General features: G+C 36.8%; 1 protein-coding gene across 1 annotated transcript in view; it reads left to right on the top strand.

Annotated features, from left to right (window-relative positions):
* Positions 1-3,632: 3,632 nt before the first annotated feature.
* Positions 3,633-21,450, top strand: part of NIPAL1 (NIPA like domain containing 1) — a 43,489-nt gene continuing 25,671 nt past the window's right edge. Inside the window, exon 1 of the mRNA XM_037742642.1 lies at positions 3,633-3,870. The gene's annotated coding sequence lies outside the window, so the exon portion shown is untranslated. The remainder of the gene's footprint in view (positions 3,871-21,450) is intronic.

The following is a 21,450-nucleotide window of genomic DNA, read 5'->3' as shown; positions in this document are numbered from 1 at the left end:
AAGTGATCCACCCACCTGGGTCTCCCAAAGTGCTGGGATTACAGGTGTAAGCCACTGCGCCCAGCCTCAGAGTGAATATTCTTATTCTTTATTATGTACCTCTGTGATTATTTAGTGTTTACTTAAAAAATAGATCACTGGATTAAAGTGTATTAACATTATTCTGACTGCAAATTCATATTGTTAATATAACTTCCAGAAAATTTATGTTTACCACTGTTTGACTTTATAAAGTTAAATAAATCACCAGCATTTGTATTTTATTGCCTTCTTTCAACTCACATGGCAGTGTCTTAAATTTATCTCTATGAAATTAATTGTAAATTTGGTAAATCAAAATTTACCAAATATATCATTTCTGTCTAATTTTTTTGCAATCTTATACTTAAACAGGTATCCTTTAAGCACCTAGAAATGCATGTTTTTGATAAATCCATTTCTGTTATAAAAGTTCTCGAATTAGAGTGAGATTCCATCTCAAAAAAAAAAAAAAAAAAATTTCCCAGTTAAAACATGTGGCCTCTCGTGTCACAATCTAGCTTTATGCTAAAATGTTACTGTGTCTGTCCCTTTATATTATGCTCCTCTCTAAGCTACATAATCTGCTTAAGAAAATAAGCCCCTTGCCCTGAATACCATGGCAGTGTCTTAAATCTATCTCTATGAAATTAATGGTAACTATTTGGAAACCCATGAAGTAATCAACAGACACGTCAAGAAATTCTCAAGAAGAGGATGAATTTAACTTTCCTTAAATCCTAAAACCATCCTGTGAAGTAGATAAGGCATCTACTTTGTCTTTTGAAGAAAAAAATGAAGGCATTTTTTGGGAGATGAGGTCACAATGGCTACTACCATATCAGCGTTAGCTGGAATTCACACCCAGACAGGGTTACTAAATTTGGCAACTAAAACACAGTGCAAGTATATATCAAATATTGCGTGAGACAAACCTATTTTTAAAAAATGGTTTTTATCTGAAATTCGAATTTAACTGGGCATTCTGTTTTTTATCTGACACCTCTTTGTCTAGTCCCGTCTGACTTCAGGGCACCACACAACTTTTGCATCTGGAAGGTAAAAACATGGAAAATTAGTCAAGTCGCCCATTTCAAGAAATTGCCTCTAACAGTGATAGCAAAGAATACTTGTATAGAAAAACGTTTTTCACCAACTGTGATTCAATTTCCTCATCTTCACTTTCGAATGCACCTTAAACCCCTTTGCACTTTACCTGCATATAAATGCAAAATCTGATAATGCCCATTATTATCCTTGAGGCTCCATGCGGTGGCTCATGCCTGTAGTCCCAGCATTTTGGGAGGCGGAAGCCAGCAGATCACATAAGGTCAGGAGTTCAAGACCAGCCTGGTGAACATGACGAAATCCCATCTCTACTAAAAATACAAAAATTAGGCAGGCATGGTGGCACACGTCTGTAATCCCAGCTACTCAGGAGGCTGAGGCAGGAGAATTGCTTGAACCCAGGAGGCAAAAGTTGCAGCAAGCCAAGATCATGCTACTGCAGCACTCCAACCTGGGCAAGGCATTGAGGCTCCGCCTCAAAAAAAAAAAAATGTATATATATACACACACACACATATGTATACATATATGTAATATATATAATTTTCCCTCATATCTAGTAAATATTTTTTAATCACCCAATTTGCATCTAGCATTCATGAAAGTACTCAGACTTCTGTGGATCTCCTTAATATTTTCAACTTGATTTTGCTTCTTGGGGAGTTAAGGCCTTTAGAAAATCACTGCCTGTTGTTGAATGTGAAAGACCTTTTTGTTCTTAGATTCAGTGTTCACTTTACTTCAGCCTCTCCAATGCCATCTGTTATTACGCGCTTCGGGGGAGTTTTCTGAGATACCACACTGGACTTAAATATATGGGTTTTGGAGTCCCAGGCCTGAGTTTGAATCTCATCTTCGCTGTTCACTAGCTCTGGGATTTGGAGCACGATAATGAACTGTTGGGCCTCAGTGGCAGTTTTCATGTAATGAGCATAATAATAGTAGGTTTGTTGTGAGGATTAAAATGAGACATAGTAATATGAAGCATTTATTCTGCTTCCTAAAGGGTTGTAAATACTTTAGAAGTGGCTATCATAATTTTAAAAAGACAATTATCAAAGTTAAACTTTGTTTTACAATAATTGCATTGTCTTTATTAAATTATATGGTTTCTTTTTAAAGCTGAAGATATATTTTCTGGTTAGAAAATATAGCAGCGTTGGCTGGGCACTGTGGCTCACGCCTGTAATACCAGCACTTTGGGAGGCTGAGGCAGGCAGATCAGGAGGTCAGAAGTTTGAGACCAGCCTGGCCAAAATGGTGAAACCCCATCCCTACAAAAAATACAAAAATTAGCCAAGTGTGATGGTGCACACCTGTAATCCCAGCTACTCAGGAGGCGGAGGCAGGAGATTTGCTTGAACCTGGAAGGCGGAGGTTGCAGTGAACTGAGATCTCACCACTGCACTCCAGCCTGGGTGACAGAGCAAGACTCCGTCTCAAAAACAAAAAAAAGAAAAGAAAAATATACCCGCATTAATTAGAGCATTCTGCTTGCAGTCCTACCTACCTCATACACAGATGATATAATTACAATAAACATATCTAAAAAGAAATCAAAATAACAAGATCCAGAATTCATGCCATAGGTAGCCATGAATGTTCATTTTTCTCATGGTTTGCTTGTTATTTGAAACTTTCTTAAATGATTTTAATGAATTAAATAAAACAGGGCAATGATTCTAGTAAACCTTTCTTCCTCCAGCCAACTGAGTATTCTGGATTCCAGGGATCATGTGTATTAGTTGAGAAAATTACTTAGCTTTTTAGAAGCTTAATTTCCTTATTTATAAAGTGGAAATAATAACACCTACTTCATTAGGTTTGTATGAGACTTAAATGGATTTAGCATTTCACACACTGTCAGAATACGAAGAGGACACTTCATAATTGTGTTCTCTCTCCCTTTTCCTTCCTTCCAAACTGTGGAGCACATAAACTGGAGCTTTGCAGCATATTGCTGAGATCTTAGCTGTACTCAATATGCTGCAATGGGAGTTTTCATAAGCAAATACCTGTGGCTGTTAAGTAACTAACTTATGCTGGGTGTGGTGGCTCATACCTGTAATCACCTTGGGAAGCAGAGGTGGGCAGATCACTTGAGGTCAGGAGTTCGAGACCAGCCTGGTCACTATGGTGAAAACCCATCTCTACTAAAATACAATATGAACTGGACATGATTGTACATGCCCATAATCCCAGCTACTTGGAAGGCTGAGGCAGGAGAAGGGCTTAAACCCAAGGGCAGAGTTGCAGTAAGCTAGGATTGTGCCACTGCCAGCCTGGGTGACAGAGTGAGACTCTGTCCCAAAAAAAAAAAACCACAAAGATGCCTTTTTCTATTTTTTATGTCTTATTTCTAAGTAATTTATTATATAATTCTAGCAAAATATAACCAGGTGAAATAATTTCAATTTTCATTCAGTAATTTCATTTTTTAAATGAATATCTATGTTTTCATGTGTGTAGACTGTTTAACAATGCAAATTAATAATCCTTCATAAAGGCAAAAAATTTGCTCAAATGTTTGTGCATTCATTTCACATGTAATTCTTAGTATCTACAGTGTGCTGGGCACTCTTCTATGAGGTACAAACAAAAGTTCCTTCCTCAGAGGAAGGAGACAGGCAAAAAGAAAAAGAGAGAGAGAGAGAGAGAGAGAGATGATCATAAAACAGTGTGACAAAGGGCGGAGAGATTACATACAAGAAGCCCAAAAATTTGGGGAGGACAGGAACTGAACTGGAAGGCTTTGGGAAGATTGTCTTTTTGCTGAAATTGAAGGTAAGTAGGAATTTCATGTGCATATATACTACAATGTTTTTCTGATATCTCTAAGTTTAAAAGGGTAAGAGTGCTGTGTTGTGTTGAGTTGTATTGCATTGTGTTTTCCCCTCCAAAGCACAATTAGCTTGCCCCTGTCTACCTGTCACTGGATTTCTTTTCCTGGTACCTGCAGTAACCTTGACTGATAGAAAGAACACATCTGCATTGGATTATCTACTTACTAGGCTACTTTTAATCTTGTTCCCTGTCTCGCTTTGTCAGCTCCCTCTAAATCTTTACAATCCTATTTAAACTACCTCTAACTATGGAAGCTCATTTGCATGACACTGATTCTCTGTATTTTTGTTTCAAAAAATTATATGATTTGAGGGATTCTGGCTCTTGACCCTAAGTTATTAAATATTTGATAGTCTTCCTACACTCTAAGACCTTCAGCCAGAGTGGTCAACGATGTCTTCTTCATGTTTATAAGCATAATAATTAAATGTTTTATAATTCATAGTTTAATATCTATGTTTCCTGCAGGAATTGTAAATGTCATGAGATAAGGAACTGTGTCTATGTTGTCCATTACTGTATCTCTAGCATGCAGTTTGATACCATGCATAGTCATTCATTCAACAAATATGTGACTATTAAGTGACAGGCTTTCTTCTAAGCATTGCAGAGTCAATAGGTAATAAAACTAAGCTTCTGCCCTTGAGGAGCATACACTCTAATAAGGTGGGAAAGACAATAAATAAAGTAATAAATATATAAGCAGTCAGGTATTGATTATTGATATGATAAAGAAGAAAACAAGGTAAAGAAATAGAAAATGATATGGGTTGCCAAGGACTATCTTAGATGGGGTTTTCAGGGAAGGCCTCGTTTAGCAGAAACCTGAATATAGAGACAGAGGTAGCCATGCCCACTTCTAGGGGAAGAGTTTGCCCAGCAAGAAAACAGGACTGTGTTCGAGTGTTTAACAAAAAGCAGAGACACTACTGTGGCTAAGGCAGAGGAAGCAAGGAGAAGAGGGATTTAAGGAGTTAAGGTCTTAGAAGATAGATCAGGTGGAGAATAGTCAGGAGGCAACTGTAGTAATTCATTCAGTAAGAGGTGACCACGGTTCAGACCAGGTTGGTACAAGCGGAAGTGTTGAGAACAGGTCAGATTCCGGATATATTTGTAAGACAGAGGCAGTCAGATTTGGTGATTGATTGCTTGCAGGGTGTGCGTGAAAGAGGGAAGTCAAGGATGACTGTAGATTTTCTGACTTAAAGCTACTAAAAAAGAAGTTGCAATTTGATGAGACAGGAAGGACACAAAGAAAAGCAGGCTTGGGGTAGAGGAGAATTAGGAGTTCTGTTTGAAAAATAAGGCATTGTATGCTTATTTTCCTCACACAAAAAAGAAGGAAGAGGGAAATAAGGCAGTGTACATGTCAGTGCCTCCGTAATATTCATTGGAATGAATGAATGAAACACTTCTGTATTGTTTTTTGTACTTAGGATTCCAAACAAGCGGAAATGGAGGCTGTACAGCTCTCAGAGTAGCAACATTAATAATGAGATAAACTCCACATTAAATAGGTTGAGAAAAAAAATAACAATAATGAAATAAACAAAACTGCCTTCCACAGCCCTTTGAGTGCCAAGGTTCTCATACAGAATTCATTGGCAGAGTCTGGGGGTCCAGGACTCAATGATACTATACTTAGTGTCATACTATAACTCAGCGTAATATCATAATTTAGTAAATATATACAAATGTGTTCTTTTCTAAGATAATTCATCAAAATCCCTCCTCAAAATAGCTAATGTGAGTCAATATATTCATTCATTTAATGTACATTTAGTACCTATTAGCTCTTCCTCTTTTAGAAACCTCAATTTGAGTCCACAGTACAGTCATCCCTCGGTATACTTGGGGATTGGTTAGGTTGAAAAAAATCCACATATAAGTGGGCCCACACAGTCCAAGCCCAAGTTGTTCAAGAGTCAACTGTAAATAGAATGTACAAGATTAAGAAAATGCTATTGTTCTTAGTTAAAAAAAAAAAAAAAGAAGGATATTACATGCTAGACACTGGACAAGGGAGTATTCATTAGATCCCCTACTGTGAAAAGCAATTTGCGTAGTCAAGAGGATCACCTTGGGACATTAGATAAACTTTGGTTAAAATCTCGAATCTCAAATTTTCTGCTTGCTTAGCTGTGTTACCTAGGTCAAGTTATGTCACTTTGTGATTTCGTAATTAAATGATCAATCTAATGTGTAAACTGTCTGCTTAGCTGTGTTACCTAGGTCAAGTTATGTCACTTTGTGATTTCGTAATTAAATGATCAACCTAATGTGTAAACTGTCTGCCAAAAACGAGGTGCTCCATCTATGGCTAGATTTCTGCTGATGAGCAAACTACCTTGATTACAGTTTAGCTTCTCAGGTAGATTTGTTTACAGGGAAACTTACTAGTTACAGAACATGAGCATCCAATCTGTAAAATGAGACCCTTGAAAGTTAAGTTTATATGAAATCAGTCCCCAGAATCCCTTCATCACTGAACAAGTAAATAAAATAAAATTTCGATTCCACACAATTCTACCTCTGGGAGTTGTACACTTACCAAGGTACCATCATTCTATGGCAACTGAAATTTAAAGGCCCCCCCATAAATTATTAGGCATTATACAATAAGTAAATTATTTATTATTGTGTCTGAATTTAACTGACCTTGAAAACTGATAAAATTTTGGTCACTCTTAAAGATCTAGAAAAAGTTAAATAATCAAAATTTAGCAACTGATTGTTTTTTTATTTTCCATAGGTTATTGGGGGAGCAGGTAGTGTTTGGTTACATAAGTTCTTTAGTGGTGATTTGTGAGATTTTGGTGCACTCATCACCTGAGCAGTATGCACAACACCCTATTTGTAGTCTTTTCTCCCTCACCCATCCCACCCTTTCCCCGTGAGTCCCCAAGTCCATTGTGTCATTCTTATGCCTTTGCAACCTCACAGCTTAGCTCCCACTTATAAGTGAGAATATATGATGTGTGGTTTTCCATTCCTGAGTTACTTCACTTAGAATACTAATCTCCAATCTCATCCAGGTCGCTGAAAATGTCATTAATTCATTCCTTTTTATGGTTGAGTGGTAACCCATCATTCATATATATACACATATATGTATATAAAATAATTTTTTTATCCACTCATTGACTAATGGGCATTTGGGCTGATTCCATGTTTTTACAATTGCAAATTTTGCTACTAAAAGCATGCATGTGCAAGTATCCTTTTTGTATAATGACTTCTTTTCCAGGCCAAGCATGATGGCTCATGCCTGTTATCCCAACACTTTGGGAGGCTGAGGCAGCTAGATCACCTGAGGTCAGGAGTTCGAGACCAGTCTGGCCAACATGGCAAAACCCTGTCTCTTAAATATATGTATATAAAAATGACTTCTTTTCCTCTGAGTAGGTACCCAGTACTGGGATTGCTGGATCAAATGGCAGTTCTACTATTTCTTTACGGAAACTTCACACTGTTTTCCATAGTGATGTATTAATTTACATTCCCACCAGCAGCGTAGAAGTGTTCCCTGTTCACCCCATCCATAGCAAACATCTATTATTTTCTGATATTTTGATTATGGTCATTCTTGCAGGAGTAAGGTGGCATTGCATTGTGGCTTTGATTTGCATTTCCCTGATCATTTGTGATGTCAGGCATTTTTTCACGTTTGTTGGCCATTTGTATATCTTCTTTTGAGAATTGTTTATTCATGTCCATAGCCCACTTTTTGATGGAATTGTTTGTTTTTTTCTTGCTGATTTGTTTGATTTCATTGTAGATTCTGGATATTAGTCCTTTGTCAGATGTATAGACTGTGAAGATTTCGTCGCACTCTGTGCATTGTCTGTTTACTCTGCTGACTGTTCCTTTTGTCAGGCAAAAGCTCTCTATTTTAATCGAGTCCCAACTATTTATCTTTGTTTTTATTGCATTTGCTTTGGGTTCTTGGTCATGAAATCCTTGCCTAAGCCAATGTCAAGAAGGGTTTTTCCAATGTTATCTTCTAGAATTTTTATATTTTCACGTCTTAGGTTTAAGTCCTTAATCCATCTTGAGTTGATTTTTGTATAAGGTGACAGATGAGGATCCAGTTTTATTCTCCTACCTGTGGCTAGCCAATTATCCCAGCATCATTTGTTGAAAAGGGTGTCCTTTCCCCACTTTATGTTTTTGTTTGCTTTGTTGAAGATCAGTTGGCTGTAAGTATTTAGGCTTATTTCTGCATTCTCTATTCTGTTCCACCGGTCTATATGCCGATTTTTATACCAGTACCATGCTGTTTTGGTGACTATGGCTTTATGGTATAGTTTGAAATCAGGTAATGTGATGCCTTCAGATTTGTTCTTTTTGCTTAGTCTTATTTGGGCTATGTGGGCTCTTTTTTAGTTCCATATGAATTTTACAATTGTTTTGTCTAGATCTATGAAGAATGATGGTATTTTAACAGGAGTTGAGTTGAATTTGTAGCCTGCTTTTGGCAGTATGGTCATTTTCACAATATTAATTCTACCAATCTGAGAGTATGGGATGTGTTTCCATTTGTTTGTGTTGCCTGTGATTTCTTTCAGCAGTGTTTTGTAGTTTTCCTTGAAGAGTTCTTTCACTTCCTTGGTTAGGGATACACTGATTTGTGTACCTTAATTTTGTATTCAGAAACTTTGCTGAATTATTTTATCAGTTCTACAAGCTTTCTGGAGAAGCCTTTAGGTTTTTTCTAGGTAAACAATGGTATCATCAGCAAACAGCGACAGTTTTACTTCCTCTTTACTGATTCAGATGCCTTTTATTTGTTTATTTATTTTTGTCTGATTGCTCTTCCTAGGAGTTTCAGTACTATGTTAAAGAGGAGTGATGAGAGTGGGCATCCTTGTCTTGTTCCAGTTCTGAGGGAATACTTTCTACTTTTCCCCATTTAGTATTATTAGGTTGGCTGTGCATTTGTCATAGTTGGCTTTTATTACATTGAGGTATGTCCTTTGTATGCCAATTTTGCTGAGAGTTTTAATCATAAAGGGATGTTGGATTTCATCAAATGCTTTTTCTGCATCTATTGAGATGATCATGTGATTTTTGTTTTTAATTCTGTTTATGTGGTGTATCACATTTATTGACTTGCATATGTTAAACCATCCCTGCATCTCTGGTATGAAACCCACTTGATCAGAGTGGATCATCTTTTTCGTAAGTTACTGAATTCAATTAACTAGTATTTTGTTAACTTCAGCATCTAAGTTCATTAGGGAAATTGGTCTGTAGTATTCTTTTTTGGTTTTGTCCTTTCCTGGTTTTGGTATTAGGGTGATGCTGGCTTCATAGAATGATTTAGGAAGGGTTCCCTCCCTCTTTATCTTGTGGAATAGTGTCAGTAGAATTTGTACCAATTCTTTGAATGTCTGGTAGAATTCTACTGTGAATCTGTCCAGTCCTGGACTTTTTTGTTGTTGGTAATTTTTAAGTTACCATTTCAATCTTGCTGCTTGTTATTGGTCTGTTCAGGGTATCTAATTCTTCCTGATTTAAGCTAGGAGGGTTGTATCTTTCCAGGAATTTATCCATCTCTTCTAGGTTTTCTAGTTTATGCATATAAAGCTGTTTATAGAAGCTTTGAATAATCTTTTGTATTTCTGTGATGTTGGTTGTAATATCTCTCGTTTCATTTCTTATTGAGATTATTTTGATTTTCTCCCTTCTTTTCTTGGTTAATCTTGCTAATGGTCTATCAATTTTATTTATCTTCTCAAAGAACCAGCTTTTTGTTTCATTTATCTTTTGTATTTTTCAGTGGGTTTCAATTTCATTTATTTATGCTCTGATCTTGGTTATTTCCTTTCTTCTGCTGGGTTTGGGTTTGGTTTGTTTCTTGTTTCTCTGGTTCCTTGAGGTGTGACTTTAGATTGCCTGTTCGTGCTCTTTCAGACTTTTTGATGTAAGGATTTAGGGCTTTGAATTTTCTCTTAGCATCACCTTTGGTGTATCCTAGAGATTTTCATTGATTGTGTCATTATTGTCTTTTGCTGCAAAGAATTTTTTAATTTCCATCTTGATTTCATTTTTGGTTCAATTATCACTCCGGAGCAGGTTATTTAATTTTCATATATTTGAATGATTTTGAAGGTTCCTTTTGGAGTTGATTTCCAGTTTTATACCACTGCGGTCTGAGAGTGCTTGATATTATTTCAATTTTCTTAAATCTATTTAGGCTCATTTTGTGGCCTATCATATGATCTATCTTGGAGAAAGTTCCATGTGCTGTCAAATAGAATGTATATTCTGTAGTTGGGGGATGAAATGTTCTGTATATATCTGTTAAGTCCATTAGTTCCAGGCTATAGTTTAAATCCATTGTTTCTTTGTTGACTTTCTGTCTTGATGACCTGTCTAGTGCTGTCAGTGAAGTATTGAAGTCCCCAATTATTATTGTGTTGCTGTCTATCGCATTTCTTAGGTCTATTAGTAATTGTTTTATAAATTTGGGAGCTCCAGTGTTAGGCACATATATGTGCACATATTTGTTTAGGATTGTGATTGTTTCCTATTTGGACAAGGCCTTTTATTATTATAATGCCCCTTTTTATCTTTTATAACTGCTGTTGCTTTAAAGTTTGTTTTCTCTGATATAAGAATAGCTACTCCTGCTTCCTTTTGGTGTCCTTTTACATGAAATATCTTTTACCACCCCTCTATCTTTAGTTTATGTGAGTCCTTATATGTTAGATGAGTCTCTTGAAGGCATCAAGAGAGTTGGTTGGTGAATTCTTATCCATTCTGTAATTCTTTATCTTTTAAGTGGAGCATTCTGGCCATTTGCCTTCAATGTTAGTGTTGAGATGCGAGGTACCATTCTATCCATTGTACTACCTGTTGCCTACACACTTTGGTTTTTTGGTTTTCAAACTGTGTTTTTGTTTTATAGGTCCTGCAAGACTTATGTTTTAAAGAGGTTTTGTTTCAATATGATTGTTGTCTCTCTTCTGGATCTAGACACCCAGAAAGTCTACCAGGCTCTGGGCTGGTACTGGGGGTTGTCTGCACGGAGTCCTGTGATGTGAACCATCTGTGGGTCTCTCATCTGAGGATACCAGCACAGTATGGAGTGTTTCCTGGGTGCTGCAGGAGCAATATGCTTCCTTCAGAGAGTCAGTGGGTCCTCCCAGGTTTTCTGATCTATGCCTGCAGTCATTCTGAAGTAAAAATTCATGACACAAGCCTCCACACACTGCTCTGTCTGTCTGAGTTGGAGCTGCAATCTAGTCCTGCCTCCCATCCACCATGATCCTTCCTCTTGGGGAGTAAGTCCTCCAGCTCTCAGCATGGTCAGAGCTGGCCTCAGAGACTCACATCTGATGTTGATCGCTCCTTGGAATATTGGAAATTCAGTGCACTTAAAAGTCAAACTAATTTAGATTTGCATCCTGGCTTGCTAATTACTGATGGCATTGTAGCCTTGGGAAAATTATTTAACTTCCCTTGTTCTAGAAAAATCTTACCTGACAAGAAACCCAAGCGGCACTCAGGGGATCGGAGGAACACACTTTATTACGCCAGTTGGCCCGGAAGGGTTCACACCCAAAAGTCTGGACCCTGCTAAGAAAATACACAGTTTTTATAAATAAAGGGGCAGGGGAAGTAACTCAGGACTTTAGATAACGCAGCAGGTTTTAGACAACGCGGCAGTTTTCCATAAGGCTTTTCAGTTAGTAAGCAATAAGCCGAGGTACAGAAGCAGAAAGAGGCAGTTACTAACAAAAATAGGGGCAGTTTCAAAATAGGGACGGTTGCTGACTACATGCTGTCAAAATCCTGGGCAAAATTTCCACTTCACTCTGAACCTTGTCGTTGTTGTTTTTTATCAGCATAATGGGAATAGATTCTTCAAATCATGGTATGGTAAATAGAAATGATTGACATAAGACTTCACACCAGGCCTGGCATAAATTTGGTCCTCCATTACAGTAAATATTAAGGTTATTATTATTTTCCTATGAGATAGTCCCTGGAGTTTACTATTAAATTAATAATTCATCATAATTTTATTAAATTTCTAGTTAAATAACATAATCAAATATAAAGGATTCAAAGAAATTCAGAGTAGGAGAAAAATTATTGGGGAAGAGAGAATGGTTGTACCAGAAAATTTTAAGATTTTAAATCTTTTAGGGGCTGGGGACAGTGGCTCATGCCTGTAATCCTAGCACTTTGGGAGGCCAAGGTGAGTGGATCACCTGAGGTCAGAAGTTTGCGATCAGCCTGGCCAACATACTGAAATGCCGTCCCTACAAAAAATACAAAAATTAGTCGGACATGGTGGCACATGTCTGTAGTCCCTGCTACTCAGAAGGCTGAGGCAGGAGAATCACTTGAACCCAGGAGATGGAGGTTGCAGTGAACTGAGATTGTGTCTCTGCACTCCAACGTGGGCAACAGAGTGAGACTCCATTTCCAAAAAAAAAGCAAAAAAAACAAAAAAAAAACCTTAGGTAAATATGAAATATGAAAGAATGCTAAACTGTATAACTTTGTGCCTTAAATATGCCTGGAGACTTTTGCAGAGTCTGCAGTGGAAATATTGTTGCTTATTACACTTCCCTAAAACCGGCTTTGGATTTGGCTTTCTCAGACATGACAGATTATCTATATGATACAAGCTTCCTAATTTTTGTTGCTGCTGCCACTTCTTTCACAGGCCTGCCCCTAACATTAACAGAACTGGGACAAGTAAACAAATGGATACCTGTGTACTACAATAATAAATAATTAAAATGAAGCTAATGAGCTATTAAAATGAGTTTTTGTCCTCAGCTTTAAAAACAAACCTTCATAACAAAAAAATTAGAAATCTATAAAGCAATGATTTTGATATGATTGAAACTTAGCAAAATGTCAAAGACAACTGGATTTAATTATTATTGTACATGTCTGGTTAGGTCTGTTGATGGGGCAGGGATACTCATATTAGTAATAAAATAGAGATATACATAAATGGTAAGTTATTATGTATTCTATATAATTTACTTTTCTGCCTTCTCAAAAAAATAACTAAATATATTGTGATAATCAAGATTTTAATTATTTGTTAGTAGTGCTGTTACATAACACTTTGAGTCATTGTAAATTGTAGTTATTTTCATCAATTCCTACTTGTATAAACTTTGCATTGTCTCAACACAATTTATAAAATGAGACAGCTTCAGAATTAAATCATGAATTTTAAATATTATATTCAAACATTGCAATGGGCTCCCACAAATCAACTATAGATGCTTTTTGACTTAAAATGTGATTATGTCCCAATAAACCTATCAAAAATTGAAAATATCATAAGTTGAAAATGTGTTTAATACCCAATACACCCACCATAAAGTAGAAAAATTATAAGATGAGCCATCATAAGTAGAGGAACATCTAAGTTTTTGCTCATGAAAAAGTAGCTTGACTTCAAACTGGACAAAATGTACAAAATAACAAAAGCAGAAGTATGGTACTAGAGAAAAGGGGAAAAATGAGTTGAGCCCTGTCCAGAGACCATTTCTAACCTGTGACATTAGAAAAAGGAAACCAAGCACAGCTCAGCAGTCTTGTTTAGTTAAAGAGCCAGAAATATGATCTTGGAGATCAAAGCAGCTAGAATTTGCAGAGCAAAGTACTAGAGAAGAGGAAGCTATGTAGAAAAGGAGCCGGAAATCTGTAGCAAGGTCTTTTCCAGTCTTCGTGGAATGCCAGTCTGGACATGCATAAACTAAAACTCCACAGACTGGACAAAGAATAACTGGCAAAGAACTAACAGTTAAATAATCCTAGAACTCACACAGCCTTTGGAGATATTCAAGTTCCTACCTGTAGACTGGAGAGATTCAGTGAAGACCCCAGGCATTAATAATGCTCACATAGGCTGGGCACCATGGCTCATGCCTGTAATCCCAGAATTTTAGGAGGCTGAGGCAGTCAGATTATTTGAGGTCAGGAGTTCACGACCAGTTTGACCAACATGGTAAAACCCTGTGTCTGCTAAAGATACAAAAAAAACTAGCCAGGCATGGTGGCACATGCCTGTAGTCCCAGCTACTCAGGAGGCTGAGACAGGAGAATCCCTTAAACCTTGGATGTAGAAGTTGCAGTGAGACAAGATCATGCCACTGCACGCCAGCTTGAGTGACAGAGCAAGACTCTGACTTAAAAGTAGATTAATTAATTAATTAATAAAAATAATAATGCTCACGTGAAAAACTACACTTTAATAGCAGGGCTTACCTAACTCTAGGTTAAAGGATACAGTCTCCCTTTATTTGTGGTTTCACTTTCAACAATTTTATTTACTTGTAGTGGAGCATGGTCTGAAAATATTTAATACAAAATTCCAAAAATAAACAATTCATAAGTCTGACGCATTATTAGAAGGTCAATATAGCCTAATGCTATCTCACAATGCCAAGTCATTCACTTCACTTCATCTCATCACATAGGCATTGTATCATTTCACATTATCACAAGAAGGGTGAATATAATACAATAAGATATTTAGAGAGAGAGAGACAACATGTATATAACTTTTATTAAAATATGTTGTTATAATTGCTCTATTTTATTGTCAGTTGTTAATCTCTTACCATGTTTAATTTATAAATTGAACTTTATCATAGGTAAAAATACATAGTGTATATAAATTTTATACTATTCATAATTTCAGGGATCCAGTGGAGGTCTTAGAACATATTCCCTGCAGATAAAAGAGAACTACTATACTCTCAATCGGCCATACAAGTCTTAAAGGAAGCTCATAAAGGATCAAGCTAATTTGCAAATAACTCAAATTCCTTTCCCTCTTTTAAGGAGACAATAAAATCCAAACACTTCACAATATATACTAATACTGTCTGGCATTCAATCAGAAATTACTAGACACATAAAGAAGCAGAAAAATGTGACACATAATGAGGAAAAGAATCAGTCAATAGCTGCATACTCAGAAGTGACAGAAATCATGAAATTTGGCTGGGCGCAGTGGCTCATACCTGTGTAATCCCAGCACTCTGGGAGGCTGAGGTGGGTGGATCACCTGAGGTGAGGCATTTGAGACCAGCCTGGCCAACATGGTGAAACACTGTCTCTACTAAAAACACAAAAATTAGCCAGACATGGTGGCATTCACCTGTAGTTCCAGCTACTCAGGAGGCTGAGGCAGGAGAATCGCTTGAACCCAGGAGGCAGAGGTTGCAGTGAGCTAAGATTGTGCTACTGCACTCTAGCCTGGGTGTCAGAGTGAGACTCCATTTCAAAAATAATAATAATAATAATAATGGAATTAGCAAACAAGGACTTTAAAATATATATTATAAATATGCTCACAAATTCAAAATAAATCATATATAAAATCAACAAACAAATTTAAAAGATAGGAAAAAATAACAAATTGAACTTCTAGAAATTAAAATATCTGAAATTAAAAATTTATTGGATATCTGTTCAATAGAATAGAAAATGCATATGAGAAAATCAATGAATGTGAAGACATAGCAATTAAAGCTGCCAAAATAAAGCAAAAAGAGATAAAACATTAGAATCTTAATAACTCGTGGAACTATATTAATTAGATCAACATGTGCAGTTGGTACCCTAGAAGAGAGGAGATAAAAACATATATTTGAAGAAATAATTGTTGTAGTTAACCCCAAGTTTCTCTTCAAAAATCAGTATGTCAGTATGTTCAGTTCTCTTATTCTTTAATTCTCTATTTTAAAGTTTAACTTCTTTGTAATTCCAGTAAACAACCTTCTCCACTGGTTCTAATCGGTGGTTCACTTCTGCTCCCCCTTCCCCCAGCTCCATCCTGACTCATCCTGGTCACCTAATAACTCCTGACTACCTGCTCTGACCTGCCCATAACCCTCCTTCCAGCAAAAATACCCACCCTGCCACTTCAGCTCGGACCCCCGCTCTTTTGAAAATAGCCAATCGAGATTAGTCTAGCTTGTGCGTTCTAACCCTAGCTAATAGGGGACAACAGAGCAGTTTGGACAACCCCCATCAGGCATAAGTACCCCTTCCCCGCTTGTCAAAGCATGCTGCCACCATTGTTCAACCCCTATGCCACACCCTTCTATAGAAGTAAACTGCCTTGCTGAGAGGACTTATCTTCAAGTGCTGTTTCTTTTGCAGCAGCAAAATTTTACTTATAACATAATGGCCAATAATTTTCCAAATTTGATGAAAAGTATAAAATTACACATTCAAGAATTTCATAAACCCCAAGCAGAGTAAAAACAAAGAAAATCATTCCAAGGCAAATAAAAGCCCAATTACTAAAATAAGTGATTAAAAAAAAAAAAATTTAAACAGCCAGAGGGAGAAAGTAGGCACATTATAAACAGTGGGAGAAAAAAAAGAATAATCACAGGCTTGTAAATGAGAAGCAATGTAAGCTTAGAATATAAAAAATAATATTATTAAAGTGCTGAAAGTAAAGAAACACTGTTAACTTATACTTTTGTACCTAGGGAAAATAGCTTTTGAAAATAAAGGCAAACTACTTCTTCTCAGACAAAGAAAAACTGGGAGAACTTACTGCCAGCAAATCTACACTATAAAAAATATTAAAGGAACTAATCTTTAGCTTTGAATCCACATCAATTTTTATAAAATATGTACTCAGACTAAACAGGCTAATTAAAAGCAAAGATTTTCAAATTGGTTACAAAAGTAAAGTGCAACTAAATGTCATTTATAAGAAATAAGCTTTAAATATAAAGACACAGGTTAGAAGAGGGACAAAAGGCACGACATAATAATAAATGCTAATCGGCTGGATGCGGTGACTCAGGCCTGTAATCCCAGCACTTTGGAAAGCCAACGCAGATGGATCACTTGAGGCCAGAAGTTTGAGACCAGCCTGCTGAGAAATATGTTGAAACCCCATGTCTACTAAACATACAAAAATTAGCTGTGTGTGGTGGCACACACCTGTAATTCCAGCTATTTGAGAGGCTAAGGTGGGAGAATCACTTGAACAAGGGAGGTAAAGGTTGCAGTTAGCCAAAATTACACCACTCCACTACAGCCTGGGTGACAGAGTAAGACACTGTTTCAAAAAGAAATGCTAACAACACAGTTGATTTAGATATATCAATATTAGACAAAGTAAACTCCAAATTAGAAAGTGTTACCAGAATAAACAGGAGCATTTAATAATGATAAAATTGTCAATTCATTAAGAGACATAATAATCCTACTTGTGTTTGTATCTAATGATCAAGTTTGTAAAATTCATGAAGCAAAAACTGGCAGCACTAAATTTATAAACAAATCCACAATTACAGCTGATTTTAACACTCCTTTCTCACTAATTCATTAAACAAATATAAAAATTGGCAATAAACTACATTTTGATCAAGTAATTTAACCCAATTGACATTTCTAAAACACGACACCCAACAAGTGCAGAACACACATTCTTTTCAATTTAACTTGGAACATCCACCAAGACAGATCATATTGCTGGGCCATAAACCAAATCTCAATACATTTCAAGTAACTATCATTGTATAGAATATGTTCTGTGTCCAAAAGAGGATTAAACTAGTAATCAATAACAGAAGTATATCTGGAAAAGCAGTTATCTGGAAATCAAGCAACACATTCCTTTATAACCCATGGGTCAAAGAAGAAATCGCAAAGAAAACTTTAAAATATTTTGAACTAAATGATAATAAAAGCACAATATATCAAAATTTGTGGGAAGGAGCTAACACAGTATGTGGAGGCAAATGTTAGCTTTAAACATTTGTATTGAAAGAGAATAAAGGTTTCAAATCGAAGTCTAAGCGTTCACATTGGAAACTGGAAAATGGATAGCAAATTAAACTCCAAGTAGAAGGAAATATGTAATAAAGTAAGAGTAGATATCAATGAAAATTTAAAAATAGGTAAAGAAAATCAATAAAGGTAAGAGCTAGTTCTTATAAAGATTCATAAAATTGATAACCTCCTAAGTAGACTGATTGAGAAAAAAATTTACCAAGTGTAGGGTAGGCACAGTACTAGGCTGGACTGCAACATTTCTGCAAACAGCCTCAAGCCCTGCTCTGTAACTGCCCAAGGAGTTCTTCCTGCCCGCTACATGAAGACAGACTACAACACCGTAGCAGAGAAAATTTAATAGACACAAGGCTAGCTATGCCGCATGGGAAATGGAGTTTGTACTCAAATTATCTCTTCCAAAGTTCTTAGATCAGGTTTTTTCAAAGGCAGTTTTAGGGAAGGGGAGGAGGTGACCAGGTAATAGGTGCTTGCTGCTGATTGGTTGGGGTGGAGGTGAAATCATGAGGAGTCAAAGCTGTCCTTCTGTGGGCTGAATCGCTTCTGGGTGGGGCCACAGGAGCTGGGTTGGATGGTCCAGGTGGAGCCATGAGTGTCAGACAGGCAAAAAAAGAAAAAAAACTTGAAAAGATATCTCAACAGGCCAGTGTTAGGTTCTACAATAGTGACGTTATTTGCAGGAGTAATTGGGGAAGCTGCATATCTTATAACCTCTGGAATAATGGCTGACAATTGTTTATGTCTGTACCTTAACAGGACTCAGGCTCCCCTCCTCCCCACCAGGCTGAAGGCCTCCCATTAGCTTTACAAAAGTGGATGAGTTTTAGGATAAGACTTACTATCATTTAAACTATAGCCTAAATATCTTCCAAAGTTAGCTTGGCCCTGTGAACCCTGAAAATCTGAGACAGGTCTCAATTAATTTACAAAGTTTATTTTGCCAAGATTGAGGACACAACCCCATGATACAGCCTCAAGAGGTCCTGACATGTGCCCAAGGTGGTCAGAGCACAGTTTGGTTTTATACATTCTAGGAACAAATGAGACATCAATCAACATATGCAAGTTGAACATTGGTTCTGTCTGGGAATGTGTGACAACTCAAAGCAAAAGCAGAAAGACAGGAAGCAGGGAGGGGGCTTTCCAGGTCAAAAGTAGGTGAGAGACAAATGGTTGCATTTTTTTGAGTTTCTGATTAACCAAAGGAGGCAATCAGATATGCATTTATCGCCCTGAGCAGAGGTGTGACTTTGACTAGAATGGGTGGTAGGTTTGCCCTAAGCAGTTTCCAGCTTCTCTTTTTCTTTAGCTTAGTGATTTGAGAGCCCCAAGATTTATTTTCCTTTCACATTTTCCCCCTTTTTCTTTAAAAAGCACTTTGAGGAAAGCATTTTAGGAGAAAATGAGTCTCTAGTCTGAGGTTTTGTCTGATCTCTCATGGCTAGAATGGCTTATTACTAGTTGGATATGTCCCGAGTCACTTAGGAGGGCTCAATTTTAGCAGATTGTGAAGTCTCATGTCCTATGAAGAGAAAATTAGGAGAGGAAGGGGAAAAAACAAGAAGAAACGAAAGAACAATCCTGGAAAATTGATATAGGCCTCATTACTCTGAAGTCCACATATTAAGATAGAGGTATAAAAGTGGCTTATGTATGTAAACAGGTTGCTGTTATTTTCTTTTGAAGTTTAAGTTGTCTAGCTTCTGTTCTCAGGGCTTTTTGAAAGCACAGCTTAGTTTTCAGTGACTCCAAATTAAGAAAAATGGAGGAAAAAAGAAGGAAAGGAATTGAAAGCATTATTTTGAAGGCTCGTAGCCAAGAAAAATTAGAATTCAGTCCAAATTGTAGAAAATAATAAAAATTGAAAAATATTAGGCAAGACTGGAATCTAAGAACAAGAGTACTATAGTTTTTGAAACATAATTTTTTCTCTCCAGTTTCCCATTTTTACTAAAAACAAATCTGGTAGGAATGATTTGCTTTATCATACTTGGCCTGATTATTTGTTTACAGTGCAACAAGAATAATTGTTTTTTTACATGGGCTTTTAAGTTGGCTTTGATGGAACTTTATTCCATAGAAGAAATCTCACATAGGACTTTTTTAAAGTCAAGTCTAGACATGGATTTGTACCATCAAATACCTATGAGTTGGGTGAATTCCTGTCCTCTTGAGAGTCCAAGATAAACTTGGGGCTCCTGAGCCTGTCAGAAAGTGACATTCTTTACTTAACACAGGTCAGGAACCTTATACAGGGGCTGAGTAGACACAGGTATGAGGCCAGTTTTCCCAAGGGGCTTGTTTTGGTTCCATAAGTCATGTCTGATTCCTTAAAGTAAAGCACACCATTCCAGTAAAAGCTCTGGTAAACTAACTAATTTCTCCAATTGTGTCCTGTTAAAAATGAAAACAGATTCTTATTGCACTTATGCAAATAACTGTATTGCCATAAGTTAAGAATACTCACAAATAGTTTCCAAATTCTGTAGAAATCAGGTACAGAGAAACAAATACGCTCTCAATTTTATTCATAGGAGTATACTTAATTGTTAAAAGCTGTAAATAGCTTGAAAGTTTTCTTGACTTTGAAAAACAAAACAAAGGATCAGCAACATTTTAAGCAAAACATTAAAAAAATTACTTTGGACTTCTATTAGTTTAGTACATGCAGTTAATTCCTGTTCTGCTTGGTATTCAGGAACATTTCACCTCTCCATGAGTCCTGAAAGTTTTTCATCTATTCTGATGTCACAGATGCCTAGCTAACAAAAATGTGGCATTATGTAAATAAAGCCCCTTTAGTAGTCAAAATCAAAAATCTTTCCTCTTTTTTTTTTTTTTTTTTTTTTGGAATTTAGCCACTTTCTTCCCCATAACCTGGAACTATCCTTTCGATTTGATCAAATTGGATAGCGCTGATCAAACCCAGTGGGAAAAAGACCAAAACAACAATAAAAACAGAGACAAACAAACAACAACGACAACAAACATTTAAGCAAAACAAACGATGGCATATTTATATGATCATTGAATGCTCTAATGGTAAGGAGAAGTTAAGACCAGTTGGTTGTTAATCTTAACTTTAACCAATTCAGGTACTTACCTAGGGATGAGTCTCAGGCTGTACACTGCTCTTTACCATCCTAGAAACAGGGGGAAAAAAATCTTCTTCCCTTTTGGAAGTGAGCCAAACTCCATAAAGGAGTTACCTGCCTTCCAATGTCATGGAAACAGGAACTCTTACCTTGCTTGATGGAAACAAGTAAAACTCCAAAAAAAAGGAGTTGTACAGCAAAATAAACTTTAGATCTTGACTAAATTTTGGGAACTCAGGGATTATCTAAGAGCATCAGGGGTGCTGAGCATCCGTTTTCTCTCTCTCTCTCTCTCTCTCTCTCTCTCTCTCTCTCAGAGCATCAGGGTGCTCTCAGATCTTACCAAATTGTGCTATTGGTTTGAGCCATAAAATTAGCTCATGCTGATACCAAGCACCAATAGGAGATTTGTCAAAAGTCAGGGGCATCTCCACTCAGAATCCCTCTGTGGTTACCAAAATGTAAACCTTGAAAATTTGAGAGAGGTCTCAGTTAATTTACAAAGTTTATTTTGCCAAGGTTGAGGACACACACCCATGATACAGCTTCAGGAGTTCCTGATGACATGTGTGCCCAAGGTGATCAGAGCACAGTTTGGCTTTATACATTCTAGGGA

This window comes from Cebus imitator, unplaced genomic scaffold (assembly GCF_001604975.1).
Source record: "Cebus imitator isolate Cc_AM_T3 unplaced genomic scaffold, Cebus_imitator-1.0 Scaffold124, whole genome shotgun sequence".
NCBI classification, from domain to species: Eukaryota; Metazoa; Chordata; class Mammalia; order Primates; family Cebidae; genus Cebus; species Cebus imitator.
This window is presented reverse-complemented; position numbering and strand designations above follow the sequence as displayed.